The sequence below is a fragment of the Barbus barbus genome, assembly GCF_936440315.1.
Source record: "Barbus barbus genome assembly, chromosome: 47".
In the NCBI taxonomy this organism is placed as follows: Eukaryota; Metazoa; Chordata; class Actinopteri; order Cypriniformes; family Cyprinidae; genus Barbus; species Barbus barbus.
The window spans coordinates 18,700,635-18,712,275 of record NC_136725.1 but is presented as its reverse complement, the minus strand read 5'-3'; the positions used below and the strand labels follow the sequence as shown (position 1 = coordinate 18,712,275).

The 11,641-nt window shown below is 33.7% G+C and overlaps 1 long non-coding RNA gene across 1 annotated transcript in view; it reads right to left on the bottom strand.

Annotated features, from left to right (window-relative positions):
- The window catches only part of LOC306866153, a 527,798-nt gene that overhangs the window by 465,625 nt on the left and 50,532 nt on the right, over positions 1 to 11,641 (bottom strand). The window lies entirely within an intron of this gene.

The window sequence follows — 11,641 nt, the reverse complement described above, 5'->3', positions numbered from 1 at the left end:
ATTAGAGTTGTGTGAATTACTTGTGGATTATTGTGATGTTTGGACTCTCATTCTGACGGCACCCATTCACTGCAGAGGATCCATTCGAGAGCAAGTGATGTGATGCTAAATTTCTCCAAATCTGTTCGGATGAAGAACTCTTCTACTTCTTGGATGGCCTGAAGGTGAGTACATTTTCATTTTTGTGTGAGCTATTCCTTTAAAAATAAAGGTTTTAATTAGAAACAATAAGGGTGAGTAATGAGGGGAAACTTTTTTACCTGTTTTCTAGTTCTTTAGAAAAGCATCAATGTTCTGGTGCTTTTAAGAACTTAGAAATGAAAACACTGATCTACAGAACATTTCATTTGAACTTTCCAAAAATATTTACCTATACAGTCAAAAATGGTTCTAGATAAGAAGAATCTCTATTTTGAGTGAAGACTCATTTTTCGCAGTAGTTAAAGGTTTCTTGAATTGGTTATCAGAAAACACAAAAGAGTAAAAGTTTTAAGTTTTCAGGGCAGAGTATTGGTTTCTAGGTTGTTTAAAACACCACCACACATGGATGTTTTTCTAAAGAACACAAGAATGAAAAGGCATTAAGCTATAAAGCCATTTTTGGTCCTAACAGGAGCCTTTTTATATGTAATGTGTGCTGTTATATGAAGAATGAAAGGGAAGTATTTGTTTTGTCCTTGAACTGAAAGCAATTGTTTTGATTTTCACCACTCTGTGCCTGTCACATCTGTGCATGTTCCCATAAAAAGACACAGGCATCTTAGAGAAACAGTTAAGTGGAAGGTACTAGAAAGATCTGGGTTTGGATATGTGACAAATATGCTGGTTTATATAGATACTCATTATTCGGTTGGCACTATTAATAAGGGACAGTCAGCAGGTCATTATATGTGATATGCAATATTTAAAACAAAACCTTGTCTTTTAACAGTGTATATAAATGTGAGGAAATGTATCTTGGGTAATCCATCATTCTCTGGAGAAAACTAGTAATAAAAGAAATTAGACTTGACCTTATTAGTAGTTGTGTAAACAGCACGTGGAAAGTCCCAAAGTGTGTTTTGTAAATTGTGGCAAAGATAACAGTGATGAGTAGAATGCTAAATATGAGAGTTGATCTGGTGATGAGTGATTTTCTGTATAGCCAGTTTAAAGATTAACATAAGAGATACGATGACTGTTGAAACAGAAACTAAAGCATCTGCTGCCAAAGCAAAGAGTTGGCTTGATAAACGTCTTTGAGATGAAAATGTTTTGCCATTTTTCAGCTAAACCTCATTTGAACACCAAACAGATGCCTAATTAGGCTCTCTAAACACTCTGGTAACAGTAACCACATTGGCGGACACATAACTTTCAGACTGACACCTTTTTGTGTAGCCTAACACCCAAAACTTGCGTCATCATTTATTTACCGTCTTGTATTTCCAAACCCGTAACTTCATTTCTTCTGTGGAACATGAACGTTTTTTGGTGAGTGGTGTTGCAAAATATCATCTTTTGTCTTTTTCAGATGAAAGAAAGTATACAATTTTGTAACAACGTGAGGGTGAGTAAATGATGACAGATTGTTCATGTTTAAGCAGTATCAGATGAGTAAGAAAGACGCTGTTTCTCAGCAATTGGAGAACTTTTTATCAAGCTTGCTTAGTTTGCACAATCAAGATCAACAGCACCCGATCCAAACCCTTTTAAATTTTTTGGTAATGATAAACTCTCATATTCAAAACAAGCCCTGACAAATCAAATGTCAAAGCAAAACAAAGAATGAAAGAAGACTGCAGGCGTTGGAATTCAACATTATACACCTCATCTATTCACAATAAAAAACAGCTGATCCTGTAATTGTAACTTTCAGCTGACAGCAGACAACCTCCTTAGCGCAGATAAATAAGCTTAAGGAGCTTTTGAAGATAGTTAAAAAAAACAACTTGATTTTATGTTGAAAGGCTGAGTCTCACATACAGTATGAACACAATGAGAGAGATCCTCCTGTGGACGGAAGAGGGCAGTAGTGGTCTGGTAGTTTCTGGTTGACAAATATGATACATGTAATCTGTTACTATAGGACTATTGTCTCATTTTTTCTTTTAAGAAAGTTACAGAGATGAAGTTTATTCTTAAAGGGATCATTCATCCAAAAATGAAAATTCGGTCACTATTTACTCACCCTCATGCCGTTCCAAACCTGTATGACTTTCTTTCTTCTGTGGAACTCAAAAGAAGATATTTTGAAGGATTTTCATTTTTGGGTCCCATAGGCTTCTTGTATGGGCAAAAAATGCAATGGAAGTCAATGGGGACCGAAAAAATATCAGCAAAAGAAAGAAATGCATACAGGTTTAGAATGACATGAGGGTGAGTAAATGATAGAATTTTCGTTTTTAGGTTTTTCTTTCTTAATTTGTATTATAAGACACTCATTAACTGTAATTTATAACCTGTATTGACTTAAAAACTCTATTAGCATGCCACTCTGATGAAACTAATAATACAATTCTCTCATATTATGTTTTCAAATGGATTAAGTGGTTCGAAAATATTTTTAAAAAATGTATGAATGGCGGGTACAATTATTTAGCCATTTCCAGTGACCAAACACAACTAGCATAGTTGGCATAGTTAAAAACAATGTGAACAAACAGATGAAGAAACATTTAGAACAGGAAACATGAGCCAGTATTAATGCTTTAAAGTCTTTACTCATCTGTTTCTCATGGATCACTATGAACTAAGATGAGAGACAGATTTTAGTGGTTTATAAAGGGAGCGCTTTTTGTGCTCTTTCTAGGCTACATTATCCATTTAGAATGTGAATAAATTAACATTCTTTTCATGCTGCAGTTTTCATGTAAATGTGGGATACTCACGATACTGACTGCACTGTGTGTATTACAAGAGTGCGTGTCAGGCTAAATTTGGAACCATCTCGTCTTTCTTATCTGATTAACCCTAATTAAGCAAAATATCTAATGTGAATTTATACAGAGACTCAAATTTCTTAGAATTATTCAGGAAACCTAAACCCAGTGGTAAACCACTTACTGCGCTTCAAATCTGATGCACACTGGTCAAAAGTCGACACACCGTCATGTTCTCACATTCAAGGCAACAGTCCAACATCTACTTACCAAAACTAATCAGGCAAAAAGTTTCAAGAATGAAAATAAGAGAGCAATCTATATTATTATGTCTCTCTATATGAAACATAGACTTTATTCAGTCCACAGAAAGTCAAATGTATTATTGAAAAATGTCTGTACACTCTGAGGATGAAGTCAATATGTACATTAACAACGATGTGAGAGACATTTTGTACATTTCTTGTGCAATGTGCAACCACCTTTGAACTTATTCTTTTTGTATCTTGCAACCAACTTGAATATTCTCTTAATATTCAGTGTTTATAAATGAACAATGTGAGGTGTATGTTAAAACAAATGCTTCTTTATCAAAAGGTGAAATGAAATGTCAATCATCAAACTGCCAGCCGCAAATGAAAATTTGGGGTGGCACCCAAGGTGACAAGTGCCACCCTCACCCTGGACAAGCAGAAGAATGTTGAATGTTGTCTGGTCTTTAATAATGTTCTTGAATCATTAGCACATAATCATTATCATGTAAACATCATTCATGGAACTTCTTTTTCTTAAACGTTTTAGTTGGACGTTCTTCTAACCTTTTTAAATGTTATTACTGTTTTAGAATGTTCCGAAAATAGTAATATTCTCATAATATTTGCAAATTGTACAATGAAATGTTCCCTTATCATTAACATAACCAAATAAGTATATATTGCCAAACATTCTTAGAACATATTTTTGTTAACTGGGTTTTTAGATCGTTTACTGACCTAAACCATAAGAGACATTTTGCCTTTTATGGTTCGTCTGAAACTCGAAATCTAGCTTTTGTATTAATCAGTTTGACATAATTTATGTTGTGTATTGGTGCATTTGTACAGAACCTAATGAAACGAGGGTGCACTAGCAGTTCAGCGGTGTTGGGTATCACGTTCACATCATTTGCTCTAATGGTTAAACCATGAGGGGATTTGCTCCCTAATTGCTTGAGTGCAAAGCGATGCCTGCAACAGCACTCTGATATGGTCCATTGATGAAAATCTGATATCGCTTTCCTCTCTGGTTCTCCTTCAGACTCACACACAAGTGCACACACAGGTCATGCCATATGTACCACATGTGCTCTTTAAAAAGCAACATGGCCTAGTTCGTCCTCGCTGTAAATAAACTGACCTCACCTTCAGCACAGCATTCACCCTCAGGTAAAACACAACACGAGAATGAATCCATCTGCTCCTAACTCACTTCCATTCACAATCTATGTACTTTAATGTTCTTATTGAGAAAGATAAATTTACTGTTTGAGTCACTAATCTTAGAAAGATTATACTGTGTCTGAGATATGTCCTCTAAGGAATATTTCATCCAAAATGATCATTTTGTCAAAGTTTACACTCGGCCGTGTTCAAAATGATTTTGTAAAGTAAATGCAACAGAAAGGTTTGTATTTTCAACATTCAATAAGTTAGTTCGAGTAAGTTCAAGGATATTCTACACTTGTACTCAGTTTCAAGCATATAGGAATGAAAGCTCTAAATTAAAATGAATCCCAACTCATTTATTTTCTTTTTTGCATGGGCTTTTTTGAGTTCTACTTGCTTCCATTATAATATGGCAGTGGCTATTTGTACTAAGTGCAAATAGCATATTTTTTAGCGATAGATGCTATTTACACTAAGTGAAAATAGCAGTATTTTTTAACGATATGCTATTTACACTAAGTGCAAATAGCTATAGATTCTATTTACGGTACACTGTTAAAATAGCAATATTTTCTGCTATTTATACTACTTATTGCAAATAGTGGCAATTGTCTGCACCTCAGTATTGTAGTACATTATAAAACAGTATGCAATAATAACGTATCTAGCGTAAATTATAGATTAATTCAAATTATTAAATGGATGCCACCTTATGGGACAATAAAGCCCTCCCTACACCTACCCTAACCCTACCTGATACTTTATTTTTAACTTTTTAATTATTTCCTTAATTTTTGTTGAAAATAAATGCCTTTCTGATGCGACATGAGATTTGAAAAGAGAGAAAAAAATTTCGGGAAAAGGCGGACTCGAACTCGGGTCGATCGCGTCAAAAAGCGTGGTCTGTTCCATCTACGCCATTGAAACTGTTGTTAAATAAATGTCTTTGTTTTACTCTTGACTAACCCAATCACACGTTAGTGGGCGGAGTTAGTGTAAACAGCTTTTGCCAACAAGGCGGGCTATTTGCACTTAGTGTAAATAGACACTCTGTTATACTATTAGTTCAAATACTTTGGGCAAATTTATTTAGGTATTTATTTACAGTTGATTATTTGTTATTTATATTGATTTATATATCAAGTATTGATTGTAAAGTATATAAAACCTTAGAATTAGAGTTTATTTGGGTACTTGTCAACAATATAAAATTAAATAAAATATAAAATTAAATTAAGTTAAATACAATCTACTTAACTGCACAATGCAGGTGTTCCCAGCATGCACCAGGACAGTTTCTTACATTTTGCAGTGGTGTTATTTTACTAATTTTGTAGATGATGTTTTGCAATTTGGTAATTTTTTTTTGTGACCCCTGCAGTTTATTTTCTACTCTTTTTTTTCATAGTTTCCTTTCCTTTATACATTTTTTCTTTGCAGCTTGAAAGTAAGTATACACGCATTATAATTGCACTGAAAAGCATCAGCAGTTTTCAGGATATTTTTGCTCAAGAAAAAGTCAAAAGAAAGTCATAGGTTTGAGGCGCAATAAGGGTGAGTAAATGATGACATGATTTTTTTAGGGGGAGGGTGAGCTATCCATACAATTCTTAACTGTAAAAAGGTACCAATTTTTAGGCTAGCGCTGTTTAACAGCCATGATGTCGAGGTTGAGCTCCAAGCTCATTAGGATCCTCTGTCTGTTAGAGTTATCAGATTAAACCCAAATTGATTAATTGAAAACGAGAACCCACAGGGAGGTTTCAGAAATGCTGTATGAGTGGCTTCCATCTTTGTGCTTCCATAAATAGACTTAATAATTATTCTGTCCCCTTTGCCTCATGCAAAACCCCCACCCTGCTTTCCCAGCAACAACCCTTCAGAACACGTTATGATTTTTTGCATTTGCATTTATTATGCCTTTTTCATTACCTCTAGAAGGAAACCGTATCGGATTTGTTTTGGCTACCGCATTAGTTTGTCTTCCTTATTAGGGGACATGTGCATTCAAACTTTTCAGTCTTGCTTGTTTTTAAGGAGGGGGGATTACATAGCGACATAATGCACTAGGGGGCACACAGTCGAATTAAAAACACATAAACCAAGTGCACATCTCTCCTGCACTCAAGCGTGAATGGTTTCCAAAAGTATCTTCGTTCTACTGAGTCAGCCCTGCATGCACAGGGATAGGGTAAAAAATAAATATATTAATTAATAAGATGAGAGAAAAGTGTTTTAAAATGCATTGCAGTCAAAATTGCATGGAATGTAATAAGAATATTTGTGACCTCACAAACAATCATTTGAGTCCAACCCTTGTCAAAAAATTTGAATTTGAATGGAATCATAATTTAGAATAAATCCTAATATAATCAAAGAATCACCTTCAGTTTATTTTTTCAAACCCTATTAAATTCTTCATTACAGTGGATCATTTTCTAACTGTGACAGAAATGCCACTGCAGGGTTATTAGAGTTAACAAAAATTAAAATTAAACTAAAACCATAAATTTAATTACTTAAAAAAATAATAAAATAAGCATGAACTGGAATTAAATAAATAACTGAAAAACATTTTTATTTAAATTGCTTGCCCAGGCAACATTTTTCTTTAATTTAGTTTAACTTGACTAAAATACCTAAAAATTAAATTAATAAACAATTAATAAAAACTATATATACAAAAATGTTTTTCAAAATATAAATAAAAACTGTAATAGTAAAGATACTAAGAACTGGTTCCACTGTCATTCTGGTTTACACATGCTTATGTTTTATAATGTTTAATTTATGCAAATGAGACATCTTCATTAATGTTTTAGAACTTTCATATTCACTAATTTGTTTATAAAGCTCATTACCCGAGCAACACATTGTGCCTTTGTGAAGCTATTTGGCTAATGATGCCTTCATATTTGGCTGAACTTTGCAGCACTGATGTGTTTATACAAAAGCAGAAGTGTACAACATGTCAAAAACTCAAGGGTCTCAAGCTGCTGACTGTTCAATTATTAACCCATCACATGAATGTTTCAGAAGCAGCAAGCACTGCCAATAGACGGGGGTTAATTGAGAGGGTGAGCCGTGGCCAGATAGTTGACTGGCAACATCGGTCCTGAAAAGAGCACACAAATGCTGCTTTCTGGTAAGTACTTTGGCTGTAGTTTCTCAGTTGAACACCCTGGAGTGTTTTGTTAGGAATTTCTTAACAGTTGCTGAAGTTAAGTGTATTGCAAACAGGAAAGTCTGAAAAGTGAGCTGACGGAATTGAGCCATCAGAGACCGTAAGATGAGCACTTGAAATTTTAGCCTAAATGTTATCAAGTGGAACAAGTACTTTAGTCTCAACCAGTATTTTGACTACAGGTTCATTTACTAGGGAAAAACCTGCTGTTATATTTCCCCCTAAAATGCACATAAATTGATTTGTGCTGTGAAATGAGAGTTGAGTGCATGCATATTTGCACTAAATTAAGCATGGAATATTCTAACTTTCACTATAAGTAGTGTAAGATTTACACTACTTATTATAGTGTTTGAGCAAAAAATTAGCATAAGATTTACACTACTGTTAAAATGTGTGTGTGTGTGTATGATGTCAAAAATGACATCAAAGACATTCATAATGATATTCATCAATTCTATTTCACATAAATATACTGTTCTTTTCAACTTTCATTCATCAAAAAATCCTAAAAAATGTAAAATGGTTTCCACAAAATATTAAGGAGTACAACTGTCTTCAACATTTCTAAGAAATGTTTGAGCAGAAAATTAGCATATTATAATCATTTCTGAAGGATCATGTGACACTGAAGACTGGAGTAACGATGCTGAAAATTCAGCTTTGCATCACAGGAATAAAATTACACTATAAACATAACAGAAACTGTATTTTTGATCAAATAAATGCAGCATTATGCATAATAAATAAATGAGCTTAATAAATCTTACTACCCTTAAACTTTTGAATAGTAGTGTAACTGCGCAACTAAAAATAATATTTCACAGCTAAATTAGGTTTTTGCATTTTCTAAAGAAAAAAACAGCGCTTTTCACAGAGCTAAAGTGCTTTGGGTGCATTTGAAGTTGTAAAAGTTGCTGTTTAGATGTTCTGTCTGGTCGCTAAATGTTCACAAATCTGTATTTTGACATATAGAAAAGCTCAGTTCCTTTTATGTAACTCTGTGGCAAGCCACATGATTCAAAGTATATACATTTTAGATTTGTTTCAAGAAAATGTATGAGCCCAAAGTTTAATACTTCAGGGTCTAAGATTTATTCAAAACCTAAACACCTGATTATCATGTAAAGTACTTACCTAAAGCGCATCTGATAAGTGTGATAATGTAGCATATGAAACGAAGTCTGTTTTTCTGTTTACTGGAGTGTGGGATGAAAACACAACTTGTTTTTTTTTTTTTTCTCTCTTTTGCTCACTTGAATGCAAATGGACCAGATTGAACCCTGGGGCTTTAGTGTCCCCTGCTGCAGACAGAGAGGTGGGAGGGGAGTATCTCTTTAAAGAAACAAAAAATTCATATTTTTTAGCTTGATAAAGAGTTAAACACAACTCAAGTAAAAGCAAAATATCCCAAAAGTCACAATATGTGTTCCAGGAGTTACGTTGAGACCAGGGGAGCCACGTCAATCAAAAAGAAAGGAGGAAGTGATGCGTGGCAAGAGATGGTGAGATGAAGTGAAAGATTCCATCTTTCCCTGGAGCGAGTGAGACGGAGACACAGATGTCAGTGAATACAAAGTCCCAGGAGACTGTGTGGGGCAGAAGCTCCACTTTCCAACATCTCACACACTGTTTAGGCACAGTTTTTACTTCTTTAATTGGGTCCATGTATAGTGACATAATGCACTGAACACCCTGCGCAGCTGCTCCGAGACTGATGGAACGCAAGCAACCAGATGGGATTTCACGATGGTCCTGTTTGAAGAGGAAACGTCTCATCTACTTCTAGCCAACCTGCATCCATTATGTAGCTCACACAGTATGTCTTGCATCTGCATGGAAACAAGTCATTAAATGTGAAAGACGTTTAAATTAAGTAAAGATAGTGTACAGCCACTTCAGATTGACTGCAGTGTCCATCAAAACTCATGTGACTGTCCTTCAGAAAACAAGCATAATAAGCAGTTCTGTAGCCGGTACATCAGTTACAGTGGATTCAAAGCAGTGGGATGTTTTGACTCATGTATATATGGCTCAAAGTCAACATTCAGAATGTTTTTTGTTTTTTTTTGGTATTAAAGCTCTTGGTTTGAAGAACATATCTTGCCAAAATGCAATTAAATTTGTGAATAGATTTTTTGTTCAGTTTTCAGTTGTATTACTGTGCACTATTAGGCCTACTTGTTTTCCCTAGAAGTAGGCGAAACATCTTTTAAGTGTAATTTCAGATATTTAAAAAGTTCAAATGAGTGCTGTCAAATGATTAATCGGGCTTAATCGCATTCAAAATAAACATTTTTGGTTATATAATATATGTGTGTGTACTGTTTATATTTATTATGTATATATAAATACATACATGTACATATTTAAGAAAAATATGTTGTATATATATATATATATATATATATATATATATATATATATATATATATATATATATATGAATATAAATATATACATGTAACTATTTTCAAAATATATAGCCTACTGTATGTGTGTCTAAGGTAAAGTGGGGGGAAAATGCCCTCCTTAAGGATTGTAATTTTTTTCCAGTGAAACAAACATTAAATGTGTTCAGAAAAGTTAGCATAGCTTTAGTGACAATGACATAAATTATAAACCAAGTATGAAAAATGTCCAGTTTTTATGATATTAGATTTTTAACAAACAAATTATTTGTGCCAAGGGGGCGTTTTACCCATGGGTGGGGTAATATGCCCCCCAGTCTGACAAAGCTATTTGCTTTAAACATTTACAGTAAAATCAGAGTACAGGCAGTTTTAGCTTAAAAGTAAAAAAGAATATAATCAATAATTATGAATTATAAAATTAGTCTGTTTAAAAAAAAAAATAAAGTTAGCTGATGATAACTGGCTAGCTAACTAGCTACCTGATGCTAACTTGAGGTATTTTTGAAATATAAATCCAAATATTTTTATTCAAGCAACCAGTTAGAATTCATTTGATGGAAAAACAAAGGATTTGATGTTCAGAACAGCATAACTACAGTAATTGCCCATTGCCCTGGGGGCATTTTACCCCACACACTATGTTTGAGAAAAAAGTTATGTCATTCTAAAAATATAATTATATTTTTATTAAATAACACATGAATATTTTAAAAGCAACTCGACTCTTTTATCCTTAAATACTTATATAACTGATATTCAAGAGGCAGACCTCATCCGCACCCTGGCACCCATAACACATACTCTCTATCTACAGGCCCTACTGTTCTCATATCATATAACTGTGATGTTCTACAAAACAACAAGCTTTAAAACTCTTTTTTTCTTACTGCTGAAAATGAGATAATTTACTGTGAACTCTGTTTTCTCTCTGGTAAATCACCAGTTTAAGCTTCATGGTGAAAACTTCCACATCACTCTTGTCAAAGTAGTCCATAGTTACCATAAAAAATTACCTTGATTTTATCTTGTGGTCATTTTGGGAAAAACAGTAGGGGGGCGTTTTACCCCCATGCTACCCTATACATAATAAATATACACAGTACATAAAATAAATGTACACATAGTACATATGTAAACAAAAGCTTTTATTTTGGATGTGATTAATCGCGATTAATCGTTTGACAGCACTATAACAGATTTGTAATTTTATGTCATTTTTTATAACTGTTATATTCAATACTTTAAGCAAAACAAATGGATCCATGTTGGTATATTACCATTAATAGCAATTTATTAATTTTTACTCTTATAATTTTTTTTAACTCAAAATCCATTTATAAGCCAATAGAACAACGTATGTATTGTCCATTGTATTTGTTTTTATTCATTTTTCCTTTTTTGACTAAATATTTTTTAAAAAACGTATTCTCAGATCAATGTCAACAATGTAACAACTAAAAATTTACTCCATAATTGCTATCGGGGCATGTTGTCACACGAGGTCGACCCGAACTGTTTTTTTGTTGTTGTTGTTGTTGTTTTTTAATGATGCAAATGTTCAAGAACATTTTTGTAGTCAATGCTTTAACTATGGAACTGCCTGTAAAGGTTGAATACAGATAGATTATTCTCATCATTTGCTGTCAATGTCACTGTCACCTGCGCACAAGTCACGTGACACCGTCATTAATATTTCGACGTCCTTTTATTCTTCAGTGGTTTCTCCAGGCAGTTTGACGTAACTTTCATCCTGAGAGA